The sequence below is a fragment of the Dunckerocampus dactyliophorus genome, chromosome 8 (assembly GCF_027744805.1).
Source record: "Dunckerocampus dactyliophorus isolate RoL2022-P2 chromosome 8, RoL_Ddac_1.1, whole genome shotgun sequence".
Taxonomy (NCBI): Eukaryota; Metazoa; Chordata; class Actinopteri; order Syngnathiformes; family Syngnathidae; genus Dunckerocampus; species Dunckerocampus dactyliophorus.
In genome coordinates, this window is record NC_072826.1 from 24,280,395 (window position 1) to 24,300,730 (window position 20,336).

The following is a 20,336-nucleotide window of genomic DNA, read 5'->3' on the forward strand; positions in this document are numbered from 1 at the left end:
TTTTGGCCCATGTTCATAAATGCACTCTATTCTGTCTGAAAGGAGTTTTTCAGCAATAACTGTTAGATTTAGTCACTGCAAGCTAGCAGAAGGTGCTACAGGCTCAAATCTCATGTATGTGGTGTAGCGTCTTACCCCCTGCAAGGGGAATGTGGTTTGGTGCTGCTAGGATGTATTGTTGGACAGTTACAGGCAAAATGAAAAAAGTGATTCATTTGGCCTCAGCAGGTGTTTAAAGCACTTTTTAGGTGTTTGGTGCATATGTTGGGCAGTTTTGGCCTATGTTCATAAATGCACTCTATTCTGTCTGAAAGGAGTTTTTCAGCAATAACTCTTAGATTTAGTCACTGCAAGCTAGCAGAAGGTGCTACAGGCTCAAATCTCATGTATGTGGTGTACCTTCTTACCCCCTGCAAGGGGAATGTGGTTTGGTGCTGCTAGGATGTATTGTTGGACAGTTACAGGCAAAATGAAAAAAGTGATTCATTTGGCCTCAGCAGGTGTTTAAAGCACTTTTAAGGTGGTTTGGTGCATATGTGGTTCATTGTTGGGCAGTTTTGGCCTATGTTCATAAATGCACTCTATTCTGTCTGAAAGGAGTTTTTCAGCAATAACTGTTAGATTTAGTCACTGCAAGCTAACAGAAGACACTATAACCTCAAATCTCATGTATGTGGTGTAGCTTCTTACCCCCTGCAAGGGGAATGTGGTTTGGTGCTGCTAGGATGTATTGTTGGACAGTTACAGGCAAAATGAAAAAAGTGATTCATTTGGCCTCAGCAGGTGTTTAAAGCACTTTTTAGGTGGTTTGGTGCATATGTGGTTCATTGTTGGGCAGTTTTGGCCCATGTTCATAAATGCACTCTATTCTGTCTGAAAGGAGTTTTTCAGCAATAACTGTTAGATTTAGTCACTGCAAGCTAGCAGAAGGTGCTACAGGCTCAAATCTCATGTATGTGGTGTAGCGTCTTACCCCCTGCAAGGAGAATGTGGTTTGGTGCTGCTAGGATGTATTGTTGGACAGTTACAGGCAAAATGAAAAAAGTGATTCATTTGGCCTCAGCAGGTGTTTAAAGCACTTTTTAGGTGTTTGGTGCATATGTTGGGCAGTTTTGGCCTATGTTCATAAATGCACTCTATTCTGTCTGAAAGGAGTTTTTCAGCAATAACTCTTAGATTTAGTCACTGCAAGCTAGCAGAAGGTGCTACAGGCTCAAATCTCATGTATGTGGTGTACCTTCTTACCCCCTGCAAGGGGAATGTGGTTTGGTGCTGCTAGGATGTATTGTTGGACAGTTACAGGCAAAATGAAAAAAGTGATTCATTTGGCCTCAGCAGGTGTTTAAAGCACTTTTTAGGTGTTTGGTGCATATGTTGGGCAGTTTTGGCCTATGTTCATAAATGCACTCTATTCTGTCTGAAAGGAGTTTTTCAGCAATAACTCTTAGATTTAGTCACTGCAAGCTAGCAGAAGGTGCTACAGGCTCAAATCTCATGTATGTGGTGTACCTTCTTACCCCCTGCAAGGGGAATGTGGTTTGGTGCTGCTAGGATGTATTGTTGGACAGTTACAGGCAAAATGAAAAAAGTGATTCATTTGGCCTCAGCAGGTGTTTAAAGCACTTTTTAGGTGTTTGGTGCATATGTTGGGCAGTTTTGGCCTATGTTCATAAATGCACTCTATTCTGTCTGAAAGGAGTTTTTCAGCAATAACTGTTAGCTTTAGTCACTGCAGGCTAGCAGAAGACACTATAACCTTAAATCTCATATATGTGGTGTAGCTTCTTACCCCCTGCAAGGGGAATGTGGTTTGGTGCTGCTAGGATGTATTGTTGGACAGTTACAGGCAAAATGAAAAAAGTGATTCATTTGGCCTCAGCAGGTGTTTAAAGCACTTTTTAGGTGGTTTGGTGCATATGTGGTTCATTGTTGGGCAGTTTTGGCCCATGTTCATAAATGCACTCTATTCTGTCTGAAAGGAGTTTTTCAGCAATAACTGTTAGATTTAGTCACTGCAAGCTAGCAGAAGGTGCTACAGGCTCAAATCTCATGTATGTGGTGTAGCGTCTTACCCCCTGCAAGGGGAATGTGGTTTGGTGCTGCTAGGATGTATTGTTGGACAGTTACAGGCAAAATGAAAAAAGTGATTCATTTGGCCTCAGCAGGTGTTTAAAGCACTTTTAAGGTGGTTTGGTGCATATGTGGTTCATTGTTGGGCAGTTTTGGCCTATGTTCATAAATGCACTCTATTCTGTCTGAAAGGAGTTTTTCAGCAATAACTGTTAGATTTAGTCACTGCAAGCTAACAGAAGACACTATAACCTCAAATCTCATGTATGTGGTGTAGCTTCTTACCCCCTGCAAGGGGAATGTGGTTTGGTGCTGCTAGGATGTATTGTTGGACAGTTACAGGCAAAATGAAAAAAGTGATTCATTTGGCCTCAGCAGGTGTTTAAAGCACTTTTTAGGTGGTTTGGTGCATATGTGGTTCATTGTTGGGCAGTTTTGGCCCATGTTCATAAATGCACTCTATTCTGTCTGAAAGGAGTTTTTCAGCAATAACTGTTAGATTTAGTCACTGCAAGCTAGCAGAAGGTGCTACAGGCTCAAATCTCATGTATGTGGTGTAGCGTCTTACCCCCTGCAAGGGGAATGTGGTTTGGTGCTGCTAGGATGTATTGTTGGACAGTTACAGGCAAAATGAAAAAAGTGATTCATTTGGCCTCAGCAGGTGTTTAAAGCACTTTTTAGGTGTTTGGTGCATATGTTGGGCAGTTTTGGCCTATGTTCATAAATGCACTCTATTCTGTCTGAAAGGAGTTTTTCAGCAATAACTCTTAGATTTAGTCACTGCAAGCTAGCAGAAGGTGCTACAGGCTCAAATTTCATGTATGTGGTGTACCTTCTTACCCCCTGCAAGGGGAATGTGGTTTGGTGCTGCTAGGATGTATTGTTGGACAGTTACAGGCAAAATGAAAAAAGTGATTCATTTGGCCTCAGCAGGTGTTTAAAGCACTTTTTAGGTGGTTTGGTGCATATGTGGTTCATTGTTGGGCAGTTTTGGCGCATTTTCATAAATGCACTCTATTCTGTCTGAAAGGAGTTTTTCAGCAATAACTGTTAGATTTAGTCACTGCAAGCTAACAGAAGACACTATAACCTCAAATATCATGTATGTGGTGTAGCTTCTTACCCCCTGCAAGGGGAATGTGGTTTGGTGCTGCGAGGATGTATTGTTGGACAGTTACAGGCAAAATGAAAAAAGTGATTCATTTGGCCTCAGCAGGTGTTTAAAGCACTTTTTAGGTGTTTGGTGCATATGTTGGGCAGTTTTGGCCTATGTTCATAAATGCACTCTATTCTGTCTGAAAGGAGTTTTTCAGCAATAACTGTTAGCTTTAGTCACTGCAGGCTAGCAGAAGACACTATAACCTTAAATCTCATATATGTGGTGTAGCTTCTTACCCCCTGCAAGGGGAATGTGGTTTGGTGCTGCTAGGATGTATTGTTGGACAGTTACAGGCAAAATGAAAAAAGTGATTCATTTGGCCTCAGCAGGTGTTTAAAGCACTTTTTAGGTGGTTTGGTGCATATGTGGTTCATTGTTGGGCAGTTTTGGCCCATGTTCATAAATGCACTCTATTCTGTCTGAAAGGAGTTTTTCAGCAATAACTCTTAGATTTAGTCACTGCAAGCTAGCAGAAGGTGCTACAGGCTCAAATCTCATGTATGTGGTGTACCTTCTTACCCCCTGCAAGGGGAATGTGGTTTGGTGCTGCTAGGATGTATTGTTGGACAGTTACAGGCAAAATGAAAAAAGTGATTCATTTGGCCTCAGCAGGTGTTTAAAGCACTTTTTAGGTGTTTGGTGCATATGTTGGGCAGTTTTGGCCCATGTTCATAAATGCACTCTATTCTGTCTGAAAGGAGTTTTTCAGCAATAACTGTTAGATTTAGTCACTGCAAGCTAGCAGAAGGTGCTACAGGCTCAAATCTCATGTATGTGGTGTAGCTTCTTACCCCCTGCAAGGGGAATGTGGTTTGGTGCTGCTAGGATGTATTGTTGGACAGTTACAGGCAAAATGAAAAAAGTGATTCATTTGGCCTCAGCAGGTGTTTAAAGCACTTTTAAGGTGGTTTGGTGCATATGTGGTTCATTGTTGGGCAGTTTTGGCCTATGTTCATAAATGCACTCTATTCTGTCTGAAAGGAGTTTTTCAGCAATAACTGTTAGATTTAGTCACTGCAAGCTAACAGAAGACACTATAACCTCAAATCTCATGTATGTGGTGTAGCTTCTTACCCCCTGCAAGGGGAATGTGGTTTGGTGCTGCTAGGATGTATTGTTGGACAGTTACAGGCAAAATGAAAAAAGTGATTCATTTGGCCTCAGCAGGTGTTTAAAGCACTTTTTAGGTGGTTTGGTGCATATGTGGTTCATTGTTGGGCAGTTTTGGCCCATGTTCATAAATGCACTCTATTCTGTCTGAAAGGAGTTTTTCAGCAATAACTGTTAGATTTAGTCACTGCAAGCTAGCAGAAGGTGCTACAGGCTCAAATCTCATGTATGTGGTGTAGCTTCTTACCCCCTGCAAGGGGAATGTGGTTTGGTGCTGCTAGGATGTATTGTTGGACAGTTACAGGCAAAATGAAAAAAGTGATTCATTTGGCCTCAGCAGGTGTTTAAAGCACTTTTTAGGTGTTTGGTGCATATGTTGGGCAGTTTTGGCCTATGTTCATAAATGCACTCTATTCTGTCTGAAAGGAGTTTTTCAGCAATAACTGTTAGCTTTAGTCACTGCAGGCTAGCAGAAGACACTATAACCTTAAATCTCATATATGTGGTGTAGCTTCTTACCCCCTGCAAGGGGAATGTGGTTTGGTGGTGCTAGGATGTATTGTTGGACAGTTACAGGCAAAATGAAAAAAGTGATTCATTTGGCCTCAGCAGGTGTTTAAAGCACTTTTTAGGTGTTTGGTGCATATGTTGGGCAGTTTTGGCCTATGTTCATAAATGCACTCTATTCTGTCTGAAAGGAGTTTTTCAGCAATAACTGTTAGCTTTAGTCACTGCAGGCTAGCAGAAGACACTATAACCTTAAATCTCATATATGTGGTGTAGCTTCTTACCCCCTGCAAGGGGAATGTGGTTTGGTGCTGCTAGGATGTATTGTTGGACAGTTACAGGCAAAATGAAAAAAGTGATTCATTTGGCCTCAGCAGGTGTTTAAAGCACTTTTTAGGTGGTTTGGTGCATATGTGGTTCATTGTTGGGCAGTTTTGGCCCATGTTCATAAATGCACTCTATTCTGTCTGAAAGGAGTTTTTCAGCAATAACTGTTAGATTTAGTCACTGCAAGCTAGCAGAAGGTGCTACAGGCTCAAATCTCATGTATGTGGTGTACCTTCTTACCCCCTGCAAGGGGAATGTGGTTTGGTGCTGCTAGGATGTATTGTTGGACAGTTACAGGCAAAATGAAAAAAGTGATTCATTTGGCCTCAGCAGGTGTTTAAAGCACTTTTAAGGTGGTTTGGTGCATATGTGGTTCATTGTTGGGCAGTTTTGGCCTATGTTCATAAATGCACTCTATTCTGTCTGAAAGGAGTTTTTCAGCAATAACTGTTAGATTTAGTCACTGCAAGCTAACAGAAGACACTATAACCTCAAATCTCATGTATGTGGTGTAGCTTCTTACCCCCTGCAAGGGGAATGTGGTTTGGTGCTGCTAGGATGTATTGTTGGACAGTTACAGGCAAAATGAAAAAAGTGATTCATTTGGCCTCAGCAGGTGTTTAAAGCACTTTTTAGGTGTTTGGTGCATATGTTGGGCAGTTTTGGCCTATGTTCATAAATGCACTCTATTCTGTCTGAAAGGAGTTTTTCAGCAATAACTCTTAGATTTAGTCACTGCAAGCTAGCAGAAGGTGCTACAGGCTCAAATCTCATGTATGTGGTGTAGCGTCTTACCCCCTGCAAGGGGAATGTGGTTTGGTGCTGCTAGGATGTATTGTTGGACAGTTACAGGCAAAATGAAAAAAGTGATTCATTTGGCCTCAGCAGGTGTTTAAAGCACTTTTAAGGTGGTTTGGTGCATATGTGGTTCATTGTTGGGCAATTTTGGCCTATGTTCATAAATGCACTCTATTCTGTCTGAAAGGAGTTTTTCAGCAATAACTGTTAGATTTAGTCACTGCAAGCTAACAGAAGACACTATAACCTCAAATCTCATGTATGTGGTGTAGCTTCTTACCCCCTGCAAGGGGAATGTGGTTTGGTGCTGCTAGGATGTATTGTTGGACAGTTACAGGCAAAATGAAAAAAGTGATTCATTTGGCCTCAGCAGGTGTTTAAAGCACTTTTTAGGTGGTTTGGTGCATATGTGGTTCATTGTTGGGCAGTTTTGGCCCATGTTCATAAATGCACTCTATTCTGTCTGAAAGGAGTTTTTCAGCAATAACTGTTAGATTTAGTCACTGCAAGCTAGCAGAAGGTGCTACAGGCTCAAATCTCATGTATGTGGTGTCGCGTCTTACCCCCTGCAAGGGGAATGTGGTTTGGTGCTGCTAGGATGTATTGTTGGACAGTTACAGGCAAAATGAAAAAAGTGATTCATTTGGCCTCAGCAGGTGTTTAAAGCACTTTTTAGGTGTTTGGTGCATATGTTGGGCAGTTTTGGCCTATGTTCATAAATGCACTCTATTCTGTCTGAAAGGAGTTTTTCAGCAATAACTCTTAGATTTAGTCACTGCAAGCTAGCAGAAGGTGCTACAGGCTCAAATCTCATGTATGTGGTGTACCTTCTTACCCCCTGCAAGGGGAATGTGGTTTGGTGCTGCTAGGATGTATTGTTGGACAGTTACAGGCAAAATGAAAAAAGTGATTCATTTGGCCTCAGCAGGTGTTTAAAGCACTTTTTAGGTGGTTTGGTGCATATGTGGTTCATTGTTGGGCAGTTTTGGCGCATTTTCATAAATGCACTCTATTCTGTCTGAAAGGAGTTTTTCAGCAATAACTGTTAGCTTTAGTCACTGCAGGCTAGCAGAAGACACTATAACCTTAAATCTCATATATGTGGTGTAGCTTCTTACCCCCTGCAAGGGGAATGTGGTTTGGTGCTGCTAGGATGTATTGTTGGACAGTTACAGGCAAAATGAAAAAAGTGATTCATTTGGCCTCAGCAGGTGTTTAAAGCACTTTTTAGGTGGTTTGGTGCATATGTGGTTCATTGTTGGGCAGTTTTGGCCCATGTTCATAAATGCACTCTATTCTGTCTGAAAGGAGTTTTTCAGCAATAACTCTTAGATTTAGTCACTGCAAGCTAGCAGAAGGTGCTACAGGCTCAAATCTCATGTATGTGGTGTACCTTCTTACCCCCTGCAAGGGGAATGTGGTTTGGTGCTGCTAGGATGTATTGTTGGACAGTTACAGGCAAAATGAAAAAAGTGATTCATTTGGCCTCAGCAGGTGTTTAAAGCACTTTTAAGGTGGTTTGGTGCATATGTGGTTCATTGTTGGGCAGTTTTGGCCTATGTTCATAAATGCACTCTATTCTGTCTGAAAGGAGTTTTTCAGCAATAACTGTTAGATTTAGTCACTGCAAGCTAACAGAAGACACTATAACCTCAAATCTCATGTATGTGGTGTAGCTTCTTACCCCCTGCAAGGGGAATGTGGTTTGGTGCTGCTAGGATGTATTGTTGGACAGTTACAGGCAAAATGAAAAAAGTGATTCATTTGGCCTCAGCAGGTGTTTAAAGCACTTTTTAGGTGGTTTGGTGCATATGTGGTTCATTGTTGGGCAGTTTTGGCCCATGTTCATAAATGCACTCTATTCTGTCTGAAAGGAGTTTTTCAGCAATAACTGTTAGATTTAGTCACTGCAAGCTAGCAGAAGGTGCTACAGGCTCAAATCTCATGTATGTGGTGTCGCGTCTTACCCCCTGCAAGGGGAATGTGGTTTGGTGCTGCTCGGATGTATTGTTGGACAGTTACAGGCAAAATGAAAAAAGTGATTCATTTGGCCTCAGCAGGTGTTTAAAGCACTTTTTAGGTGTTTGGTGCATATGTTGGGCAGTTTTGGCCTATGTTCATAAATGCACTCTATTCTGTCTGAAAGGAGTTTTTCAGCAATAACTCTTAGATTTAGTCACTGCAAGCTAGCAGAAGGTGCTACAGGCTCAAATCTCATGTATGTGGTGTACCTTCTTACCCCCTGCAAGGGGAATGTGGTTTGGTGCTGCTAGGATGTATTGTTGGACAGTTACAGGCAAAATGAAAAAAGTGATTCATTTGGCCTCAGCAGGTGTTTAAAGCACTTTTTAGGTGGTTTGGTGCATATGTGGTTCATTGTTGGGCAGTTTTGGCGCATTTTCATAAATGCACTCTATTCTGTCTGAAAGGAGTTTTTCAGCAATAACTGTTAGCTTTAGTCACTGCAGGCTAGCAGAAGACACTATAACCTTAAATCTCATATATGTGGTGTAGCTTCTTACCCCCTGCAAGGGGAATGTGGTTTGGTGCTGCTAGGATGTATTGTTGGACAGTTACAGGCAAAATGAAAAAAGTGATTCATTTGGCCTCAGCAGGTGTTTAAAGCACTTTTTAGGTGGTTTGGTGCATATGTGGTTCATTGTTGGGCAGTTTTGGCCCATGTTCATAAATGCACTCTATTCTGTCTGAAAGGAGTTTTTCAGCAATAACTGTTAGATTTAGTCACTGCAAGCTAGCAGAAGGTGCTACAGGCTCAAATCTCATGTATGTGGTGTACCTTCTTACCCCCTGCAAGGGGAATGTGGTTTGGTGCTGCTAGGATGTATTGTTGGACAGTTACAGGCAAAATGAAAAAAGTGATTCATTTGGCCTCAGCAGGTGTTTAAAGCACTTTTAAGGTGGTTTGGTGCATATGTGGTTCATTGTTGGGCAGTTTTGGCCTATGTTCATAAATGCACTCTATTCTGTCTGAAAGGAGTTTTTCAGCAATAACTGTTAGATTTAGTCACTGCAAGCTAACAGAAGACACTATAACCTCAAATCTCATGTATGTGGTGTAGCTTCTTACCCCCTGCAAGGGGAATGTGGTTTGGTGCTGCTAGGATGTATTGTTGGACAGTTACAGGCAAAATGAAAAAAGTGATTCATTTGGCCTCAGCAGGTGTTTAAAGCACTTTTTAGGTGGTTTGGTGCATATGTGGTTCATTGTTGGGCAGTTTTGGCCCATGTTCATAAATGCACTCTATTCTGTCTGAAAGGAGTTTTTCAGCAATAACTGTTAGATTTAGTCACTGCAAGCTAGCAGAAGGTGCTACAGGCTCAAATCTCATGTATGTGGTGTACCTTCTTACCCCCTGCAAGGGGAATGTGGTTTGGTGCTGCTAGGATGTATTGTTGGACAGTTACAGGCAAAATGAAAAAAGTGATTCATTTGGCCTCAGCAGGTGTTTAAAGCACTTTTAAGGTGGTTTGGTGCATATGTGGTTCATTGTTGGGCAGTTTTGGCCTATGTTCATAAATGCACTCTATTCTGTCTGAAAGGAGTTTTTCAGCAATAACTCTTAGATTTAGTCACTGCAAGCTAGCAGAAGGTGCTACAGGCTCAAATCTCATGTATGTGGTGTACCTTCTTACCCCCTGCAAGGGGAATGTGGTTTGGTGCTGCTAGGATGTATTGTTGGACAGTTACAGGCAAAATGAAAAAAGTGATTCATTTGGCCTCAGCAGGTGTTTAAAGCACTTTTAAGGTGGTTTGGTGCATATGTGGTTCATTGTTGGGCAGTTTTGGCCCATGTTCATAAATGCACTCTATTCTGTCTGAAAGGAGTTTTTAAGTAAATAACTGTTAGATTTAGTCACTGCAAGCTAGCAGAAGGTGCTACAGGCTCAAATCTCATGTATGTGGTGTACCTTCTTACCCCCTGCAAGGGGAATGTGGTTTGGTGCTGCTAGGATGTATTGTTGGACAGTTACAGGCAAAATGAAAAAAGTGATTCATTTGGCCTCAGCAGGTGTTTAAAGCACTTTTTAGGTGTTTGGTGCATATGTTGGGCAGTTTTGGCCTATGTTCATAAATGCACTCTATTCTGTCTGAAAGGAGTTTTTCAGCAATAACTCTTAGATTTAGTCACTGCAAGCTAGCAGAAGGTGCTACAGGCTCAAATCTCATGTATGTGGTGTACCTTCTTACCCCCTGCAAGGGGAATGTGGTTTGGTGCTGCTAGGATGTATTGTTGGACAGTTACAGGCAAAATGAAAAAAGTGATTCATTTGGCCTCAGCAGGTGTTTAAAGCACTTTTTAGGTGGTTTGGTGCATATGTGGTTCATTGTTGGGCAGTTTTGGCGCATTTTCATAAATGCACTCTATTCTGTCTGAAAGGAGTTTTTCAGCAATAACTGTTAGCTTTAGTCACTGCAGGCTAGCAGAAGACACTATAACCTTAAATCTCATATATGTGGTGTAGCTTCTTACCCCCTGCAAGGGGAATGTGGTTTGGTGCTGCTAGGATGTATTGTTGGACAGTTACAGGCAAAATGAAAAAAGTGATTCATTTGGCCTCAGCAGGTGTTTAAAGCACTTTTTAGGTGGTTTGGTGCATATGTGGTTCATTGTTGGGCAGTTTTGGCCCATGTTCATAAATGCACTCTATTCTGTCTGAAAGGAGTTTTTCAGCAATAACTGTTAGATTTAGTCACTGCAAGCTAGCAGAAGGTGCTACAGGCTCAAATCTCATGTATGTGGTGTACCTTCTTACCCCCTGCAAGGGGAATGTGGTTTGGTGCTGCTAGGATGTATTGTTGGACAGTTACAGGCAAAATGAAAAAAGTGATTCATTTGGCCTCAGCAGGTGTTTAAAGCACTTTTAAGGTGGTTTGGTGCATATGTGGTTCATTGTTGGGCAGTTTTGGCCTATGTTCATAAATGCACTCTATTCTGTCTGAAAGGAGTTTTTCAGCAATAACTGTTAGATTTAGTCACTGCAAGCTAACAGAAGACACTATAACCTCAAATCTCATGTATGTGGTGTAGCTTCTTACCCCCTGCAAGGGGAATGTGGTTTGGTGCTGCTAGGATGTATTGTTGGACAGTTACAGGCAAAATGAAAAAAGTGATTCATTTGGCCTCAGCAGGTGTTTAAAGCACTTTTTAGGTGTTTGGTGCATATGTTGGGCAGTTTTGGCCTCTGTTCATAAATGCACTCTATTCTGTCTGAAAGGAGTTTTTCAGCAATAACTCTTAGATTTAGTCACTGCAAGCTAGCAGAAGGTGCTACAGGCTCAAATCTCATGTATGTGGTGTACCTTCTTACCCCCTGCAAGGGGAATGTGGTTTGGTGCTGCTAGGATGTATTGTTGGACAGTTACAGGCAAAATGAAAAAAGTGATTCATTTGGCCTCAGCAGGTGTTTAAAGCACTTTTTAGGTGTTTGGTGCATATGTTGGGCAGTTTTGGCCTATGTTCATAAATGCACTCTATTCTGTCTGAAAGGAGTTTTTCAGCAATAACTGTTAGCTTTAGTCACTGCAGGCTAGCAGAAGACACTATAACCTTAAATCTCATATATGTGGTGTAGCTTCTTACCCCCTGCAAGGGGAATGTGGTTTGGTGCTGCTAGGATGTATTGTTGGACAGTTACAGGCAAAATGAAAAAAGTGATTCATTTGGCCTCAGCAGGTGTTTAAAGCACTTTTAAGGTGGTTTGGTGCATATGTGGTTCATTGTTGGGCAGTTTTGGCCTATGTTCATAAATGCACTCTATTCTGTCTGAAAGGAGTTTTTCAGCAATAACTGTTAGATTTAGTCACTGCAAGCTAACAGAAGACACTATAACCTCAAATCTCATGTATGTGGTGTAGCTTCTTACCCCCTGCAAGGGGAATGTGGTTTGGTGCTGCTAGGATGTATTGTTGGACAGTTACAGGCAAAATGAAAAAAGTGATTCATTTGGCCTCAGCAGGTGTTTAAAGCACTTTTTAGGTGGTTTGGTGCATATGTGGTTCATTGTTGGGCAGTTTTGGCCCATGTTCATAAATGCACTCTATTCTGTCTGAAAGGAGTTTTTCAGCAATAACTGTTAGATTTAGTCACTGCAAGCTAGCAGAAGGTGCTACAGGCTCAAATCTCATGTATGTGGTGTAGCGTCTTACCCCCTGCAAGGGGAATGTGGTTTGGTGCTGCTAGGATGTATTGTTGGACAGTTACAGGCAAAATGAAAAAAGTGATTCATTTGGCCTCAGCAGGTGTTTAAAGCACTTTTTAGGTGTTTGGTGCATATGTTGGGCAGTTTTGGCCTATGTTCATAAATGCACTCTATTCTGTCTGAAAGGAGTTTTTCAGCAATAACTCTTAGATTTAGTCACTGCAAGCTAGCAGAAGGTGCTACAGGCTCAAATCTCATGTATGTGGTGTACCTTCTTACCCCCTGCAAGGGGAATGTGGTTTGGTGCTGCTAGGATGTATTGTTGGACAGTTACAGGCAAAATGAAAAAAGTGATTCATTTGGCCTCAGCAGGTGTTTAAAGCACTTTTAAGGTGGTTTGGTGCATATGTGGTTCATTGTTGGGCAATTTTGGCCTATGTTCATAAATGCACTCTATTCTGTCTGAAAGGAGTTTTTCAGCAATAACTGTTAGATTTAGTCACTGCAAGCTAACAGAAGACACTATAACCTCAAATCTCATGTATGTGGTGTAGCTTCTTACCCCCTGCAAGGGGAATGTGGTTTGGTGCTGCTAGGATGTATTGTTGGACAGTTACAGGCAAAATGAAAAAAGTGATTCATTTGGCCTCAGCAGGTGTTTAAAGCACTTTTTAGGTGGTTTGGTGCATATGTGGTTCATTGTTGGGCAGTTTTGGCCCATGTTCATAAATGCACTCTATTCTGTCTGAAAGGAGTTTTTCAGCAATAACTGTTAGATTTAGTCACTGCAAGCTAGCAGAAGGTGCTACAGGCTCAAATCTCATGTATGTGGTGTACCTTCTTACCCCCTGCAAGGGGAATGTGGTTTGGTGCTGCTAGGATGTATTGTTGGACAGTTACAGGCAAAATGAAAAAAGTGATTCATTTGGCCTCAGCAGGTGTTTAAAGCACTTTTAAGGTGGTTTGGTGCATATGTGGTTCATTGTTGGGCAGTTTTGGCCTATGTTCATAAATGCACTCTATTCTGTCTGAAAGGAGTTTTTCAGCAATAACTGTTAGATTTAGTCACTGCAAGCTAACAGAAGACACTATAACCTCAAATCTCATGTATGTGGTGTAGCTTCTTACCCCCTGCAAGGGGAATGTGGTTTGGTGCTGCTAGGATGTATTGTTGGACAGTTACAGGCAAAATGAAAAAAGTGATTCATTTGGCCTCAGCAGGTGTTTAAAGCACTTTTTAGGTGTTTGGTGCATATGTTGGGCAGTTTTGGCCTCTGTTCATAAATGCACTCTATTCTGTCTGAAAGGAGTTTTTCAGCAATAACTCTTAGATTTAGTCACTGCAAGCTAGCAGAAGGTGCTACAGGCTCAAATCTCATGTATGTGGTGTACCTTCTTACCCCCTGCAAGGGGAATGTGGTTTGGTGCTGCTAGGATGTATTGTTGGACAGTTACAGGCAAAATGAAAAAAGTGATTCATTTGGCCTCAGCAGGTGTTTAAAGCACTTTTTAGGTGTTTGGTGCATATGTTGGGCAGTTTTGGCCTATGTTCATAAATGCACTCTATTCTGTCTGAAAGGAGTTTTTCAGCAATAACTGTTAGCTTTAGTCACTGCAGGCTAGCAGAAGACACTATAACCTTAAATCTCATATATGTGGTGTAGCTTCTTACCCCCTGCAAGGGGAATGTGGTTTGGTGCTGCTAAGGATGTATTGTTGGACAGTTACAGGCAAAATGAAAAAAGTGATTCATTTGGCCTCAGCAGGTGTTTAAAGCACTTTTAAGGTGGTTTGGTGCATATGTGGTTCATTGTTGGGCAGTTTTGGCCTATGTTCATAAATGCACTCTATTCTGTCTGAAAGGAGTTTTTCAGCAATAACTGTTAGATTTAGTCACTGCAAGCTAACAGAAGACACTATAACCTCAAATCTCATGTATGTGGTGTAGCTTCTTACCCCCTGCAAGGGGAATGTGGTTTGGTGCTGCTAGGATGTATTGTTGGACAGTTACAGGCAAAATGAAAAAAGTGATTCATTTGGCCTCAGCAGGTGTTTAAAGCACTTTTTAGGTGGTTTGGTGCATATGTGGTTCATTGTTGGGCAGTTTTGGCCCATGTTCATAAATGCACTCTATTCTGTCTGAAAGGAGTTTTTCAGCAATAACTGTTAGATTTAGTCACTGCAAGCTAGCAGAAGGTGCTACAGGCTCAAATCTCATGTATGTGGTGTAGCGTCTTACCCCCTGCAAGGGGAATGTGGTTTGGTGCTGCTAGGATGTATTGTTGGACAGTTACAGGCAAAATGAAAAAAGTGATTCATTTGGCCTCAGCAGGTGTTTAAAGCACTTTTTAGGTGTTTGGTGCATATGTTGGGCAGTTTTGGCCTATGTTCATAAATGCACTCTATTCTGTCTGAAAGGAGTTTTTCAGCAATAACTCTTAGATTTAGTCACTGCAAGCTAGCAGAAGGTGCTACAGGCTCAAATCTCATGTATGTGGTGTACCTTCTTACCCCCTGCAAGGGGAATGTGGTTTGGTGCTGCTAGGATGTATTGTTGGACAGTTACAGGCAAAATGAAAAAAGTGATTCATTTGGCCTCAGCAGGTGTTTAAAGCACTTTTAAGGTGGTTTGGTGCATATGTGGTTCATTGTTGGGCAATTTTGGCCTATGTTCATAAATGCACTCTATTCTGTCTGAAAGGAGTTTTTCAGCAATAACTGTTAGATTTAGTCACTGCAAGCTAACAGAAGACACTATAACCTCAAATCTCATGTATGTGGTGTAGCTTCTTACCCCCTGCAAGGGGAATGTGGTTTGGTGCTGCTAGGATGTATTGTTGGACAGTTACAGGCAAAATGAAAAAAGTGATTCATTTGGCCTCAGCAGGTGTTTAAAGCACTTTTTAGGTGGTTTGGTGCATATGTGGTTCATTGTTGGGCAGTTTTGGCCCATGTTCATAAATGCACTCTATTCTGTCTGAAAGGAGTTTTTCAGCAATAACTGTTAGATTTAGTCACTGCAAGCTAGCAGAAGGTGCTACAGGCTCAAATCTCATGTATGTGGTGTAGCGTCTTACCCCCTGCAAGGGGAATGTGGTTTGGTGCTGCTAGGATGTATTGTTGGACAGTTACAGGCAAAATGAAAAAAGTGATTCATTTGGCCTCAGCAGGTGTTTAAAGCACTTTTTAGGTGTTTGGTGCATATGTTGGGCAGTTTTGGCCTATGTTCATAAATGCACTCTATTCTGTCTGAAAGGAGTTTTTCAGCAATAACTCTTAGATTTAGTCACTGCAAGCTAGCAGAAGGTGCTACAGGCTCAAATCTCATGTATGTGGTGTACCTTCTTACCCCCTGCAAGGGGAATGTGGTTTGGTGCTGCTAGGATGTATTGTTGGACAGTTACAGGCAAAATGAAAAAAGTGATTCATTTGGCCTCAGCAGGTGTTTAAAGCACTTTTAAGGTGGTTTGGTGCATATGTGGTTCATTGTTGGGCAGTTTTGGCCTATGTTCATAAATGCACTCTATTCTGTCTGAAAGGAGTTTTTCAGCAATAACTGTTAGATTTAGTCACTGCAAGCTAACAGAAGACACTATAACCTCAAATCTCATGTATGTGGTGTAGCTTCTTACCCCCTGCAAGGGGAATGTGGTTTGGTGCTGCTAGGATGTATTGTTGGACAGTTACAGGCAAAATGAAAAAAGTGATTCATTTGGCCTCAGCAGGTGTTTAAAGCACTTTTTAGGTGGTTTGGTGCATATGTGGTTCATTGTTGGGCAGTTTTGGCCCATGTTCATAAATGCACTCTATTCTGTCTGAAAGGAGTTTTTCAGCAATAACTGTTAGATTTAGTCACTGCAAGCTAGCAGAAGGTGCTACAGGCTCAAATCTCATGTATGTGGTGTAGCTTCTTACCCCCTGCAAGGGGAATGTGGTTTGGTGCTGCTAGGATGTATTGTTGGACAGTTACAGGCAAAATGAAAAAAGTGATTCATTTGGCCTCAGCAGGTGTTTAAAGCACTTTTTAGGTGTTTGGTGCATATGTTGGGCAGTTTTGGCCTATGTTCATAAATGCACTCTATTCTGTCTGAAAGGAGTTTTTCAGCAATAACTTTTAGCTTTAGTCACTGCAGGCTAGCAGAAGACACTATAACCTTAAATCTAATATATGTGGTGTAGCTTCTTACCCCCTGCAAGGGGAATGTGGTTTGGTGCTGCTAGGATGTATTGTTGGACAGTTACAGGCAAAATGAAAAAAGTGATTCATTTGGCCTCAGCAGGTGTTTAAAGCACTTTTTAGGTGTTTGGTGCATATGTTGGGCAGTTTTGGCCTATGTTCATAAATGCACTCTATTCTGTCTGAAAGGAGTTTTTCAGCAATAACTGTTAGCTTTAGTCACTGCAGGCTAGCAGAAGACACTATAACCTTAAATCTCATATATGTGGTGTAGCTTCTTACCCCCTGCAAGGGGAATGTGGTTTGGTGCTGCTAGGATGTATTGTTGGACAGTTACAGGCAAAATGAAAAAAGTGATTCATTTGGCCTCAGCAGGTGTTTAAAGCACTTTTTAGGTGGTTTGGTGCATATGTGGTTCATTGTTGGGCAGTTTTGGCCCATGTTCATAAATGCACTCTATTCTGTCTGAAAGGAGTTTTTCAGCAATAACTGTTAGATTTAGTCACTGCAAGCTAGCAGAAGGTGCTACAGGCTCAAATCTCATGTATGTGGTGTACCTTCTTACCCCCTGCAAGGGGAATGTGGTTTGGTGCTGCTAGGATGTATTGTTGGACAGTTACAGGCAAAATGAAAAAAGTGATTCATTTGGCCTCAGCAGGTGTTTAAAGCACTTTTAAGGTGGTTTGGTGCATATGTGGTTCATTGTTGGGCAGTTTTGGCCTATGTTCATAAATGCACTCTATTCTGTCTGAAAGGAGTTTTTCAGCAATAACTGTTAGATTTAGTCACTGCAAGCTAACAGAAGACACTATAACCTCAAATCTCATGTATGTGGTGTAGCTTCTTACCCCCTGCAAGGGGAATGTGGTTTGGTGCTGCTAGGATGTATTGTTGGACAGTTACAGGCAAAATGAAAAAAGTGATTCATTTGGCCTCAGCAGGTGTTTAAAGCACTTTTTAGGTGTTTGGTGCATATGTTGGGCAGTTTTGGCCTCTGTTCATAAATGCACTCTATTCTGTCTGAAAGGAGTTTTTCAGCAATAACTCTTAGATTTAGTCACTGCAAGCTAGCAGAAGGTGCTACAGGCTCAAATCTCATGTATGTGGTGTACCTTCTTACCCCCTGCAAGGGGAATGTGGTTTGGTGCTGCTAGGATGTATTGTTGGACAGTTACAGGCAAAATGAAAAAAGTGATTCATTTGGCCTCAGCAGGTGTTTAAAGCACTTTTTAGGTGTTTGGTGCATATGTTGGGCAGTTTTGGCCTATGTTCATAAATGCACTCTATTCTGTCTGAAAGGAGTTTTTCAGCAATAACTGTTAGCTTTAGTCACTGCAGGCTAGCAGAAGACACTATAACCTTAAATCTCATATATGTGGTGTAGCTTCTTACCCCCTGCAAGGGGAATGTGGTTTGGTGCTGCTAAGGATGTATTGTTGGACAGTTACAGGCAAAATGAAAAAAGTGATTCATTTGGCCTCAGCAGGTGTTTAAAGCACTTTTAAGGTGGTTTGGTGCATATGTGGTTCATTGTTGGGCAGTTTTGGCCTATGTTCATAAATGCACTCTATTCTGTCTGAAAGGAGTTTTTCAGCAATAACTGTTAGATTTAGTCACTGCAAGCTAACAGAAGACACTATAACCTCAAATCTCATGTATGTGGTGTAGCTTCTTACCCCCTGCAAGGGGAATGTGGTTTGGTGCTGCTAGGATGTATTGTTGGACAGTTACAGGCAAAATGAAAAAAGTGATTCATTTGGCCTCAGCAGGTGTTTAAAGCACTTTTTAGGTGGTTTGGTGCATATGTGGTTCATTGTTGGGCAGTTTTGGCCCATGTTCATAAATGCACTCTATTCTGTCTGAAAGGAGTTTTTCAGCAATAACTGTTAGATTTAGTCACTGCAAGCTAGCAGAAGGTGCTACAGGCTCAAATCTCATGTATGTGGTGTAGCGTCTTACCCCCTGCAAGGGGAATGTGGTTTGGTGCTGCTAGGATGTATTGTTGGACAGTTACAGGCAAAATGAAAAAAGTGATTCATTTGGCCTCAGCAGGTGTTTAAAGCACTTTTTAGGTGTTTGGTGCATATGTTGGGCAGTTTTGGCCTATGTTCATAAATGCACTCTATTCTGTCTGAAAGGAGTTTTTCAGCAATAACTCTTAGATTTAGTCACTGCAAGCTAGCAGAAGGTGCTACAGGCTCAAATCTCATGTATGTGGTGTACCTTCTTACCCCCTGCAAGGGGAATGTGGTTTGGTGCTGCTAGGATGTATTGTTGGACAGTTACAGGCAAAATGAAAAAAGTGATTCATTTGGCCTCAGCAGGTGTTTAAAGCACTTTTAAGGTGGTTTGGTGCATATGTGGTTCATTGTTGGGCAATTTTGGCCTATGTTCATAAATGCACTCTATTCTGTCTGAAAGGAGTTTTTCAGCAATAACTGTTAGATTTAGTCACTGCAAGCTAACAGAAGACACTATAACCTCAAATCTCATGTATGTGGTGTAGCTTCTTACCCCCTGCAAGGGGAATGTGGTTTGGTGCTGCTAGGATGTATTGTTGGACAGTTACAGGCAAAATGAAAAAAGTGATTCATTTGGCCTCAGCAGGTGTTTAAAGCACTTTTTAGGTGGTTTGGTGCATATGTGGTTCATTGTTGGGCAGTTTTGGCCCATGTTCATAAATGCACTCTATTCTGTCTGAAAGGAGTTTTTCAGCAATAACTGTTAGATTTAGTCACTGCAAGCTAGCAGAAGGTGCTACAGGCTCAAATCTCATGTATGTGGTGTAGCGTCTTACCCCCTGCAAGGGGAATGTGGTTTGGTGCTGCTAGGATGTATTGTTGGACAGTTACAGGCAAAATGAAAAAAGTGATTCATTTGGCCTCAGCAGGTGTTTAAAGCACTTTTTAGGTGTTTGGTGCATATGTTGGGCAGTTTTGGCCTATGTTCATAAATGCACTCTATTCTGTCTGAAAGGAGTTTTTCAGCAATAACTCTTAGATTTAGTCACTGCAAGCTAGCAGAAGGTGCTACAGGCTCAAATCTCATGTATGTGGTGTACCTTCTTACCCCCTGCAAGGGGAATGTGGTTTGGTGCTGCTAGGATGTATTGTTGGACAGTTACAGGCAAAATGAAAAAAGTGATTCATTTGGCCTCAGCAGGTGTTTAAAGCACTTTTAAGGTGGTTTGGTGCATATGTGGTTCATTGTTGGGCAGTTTTGGCCTATGTTCATAAATGCACTCTATTCTGTCTGAAAGGAGTTTTTCAGCAATAACTGTTAGATTTAGTCACTGCAAGCTAACAGAAGACACTATAACCTCAAATCTCATGTATGTGGTGTAGCTTCTTACCCCCTGCAAGGGGAATGTGGTTTGGTGCTGCTAGGATGTATTGTTGGACAGTTACAGGCAAAATGAAAAAAGTGATTCATTTGGCCTCAGCAGGTGTTTAAAGCACTTTTTAGGTGGTTTGGTGCATATGTGGTTCATTGTTGGGCAGTTTTGGCCCATGTTCATAAATGCACTCTATTCTGTCTGAAAGGAGTTTTTCAGCAATAACTGTTAGATTTAGTCACTGCAAGCTAGCAGAAGGTGCTACAGGCTCAAATCTCATGTATGTGGTGTAGCTTCTTACCCCCTGCAAGGGGAATGTGGTTTGGTGCTGCTAGGATGTATTGTTGGACAGTTACAGGCAAAATGAAAAAAGTGATTCATTTGGCCTCAGCAGGTGTTTAAAGCACTTTTTAGGTGTTTGGTGCATATGTTGGGCAGTTTTGGCCTATGTTCATAAATGCACTCTATTCTGTCTGAAAGGAGTTTTTCAGCAATAACTTTTAGCTTTAGTCACTGCAGGCTAGCAGAAGACACTATAACCTTAAATCTAATATATGTGGTGTAGCTTCTTACCCCCTGCAAGGGGAATGTGGTTTGGTGCTGCTAGGATGTATTGTTGGACAGTTACAGGCAAAATGAAAAAAGTGATTCATTTGGCCTCAGCAGGTGTTTAAAGCACTTTTTAGGTGTTT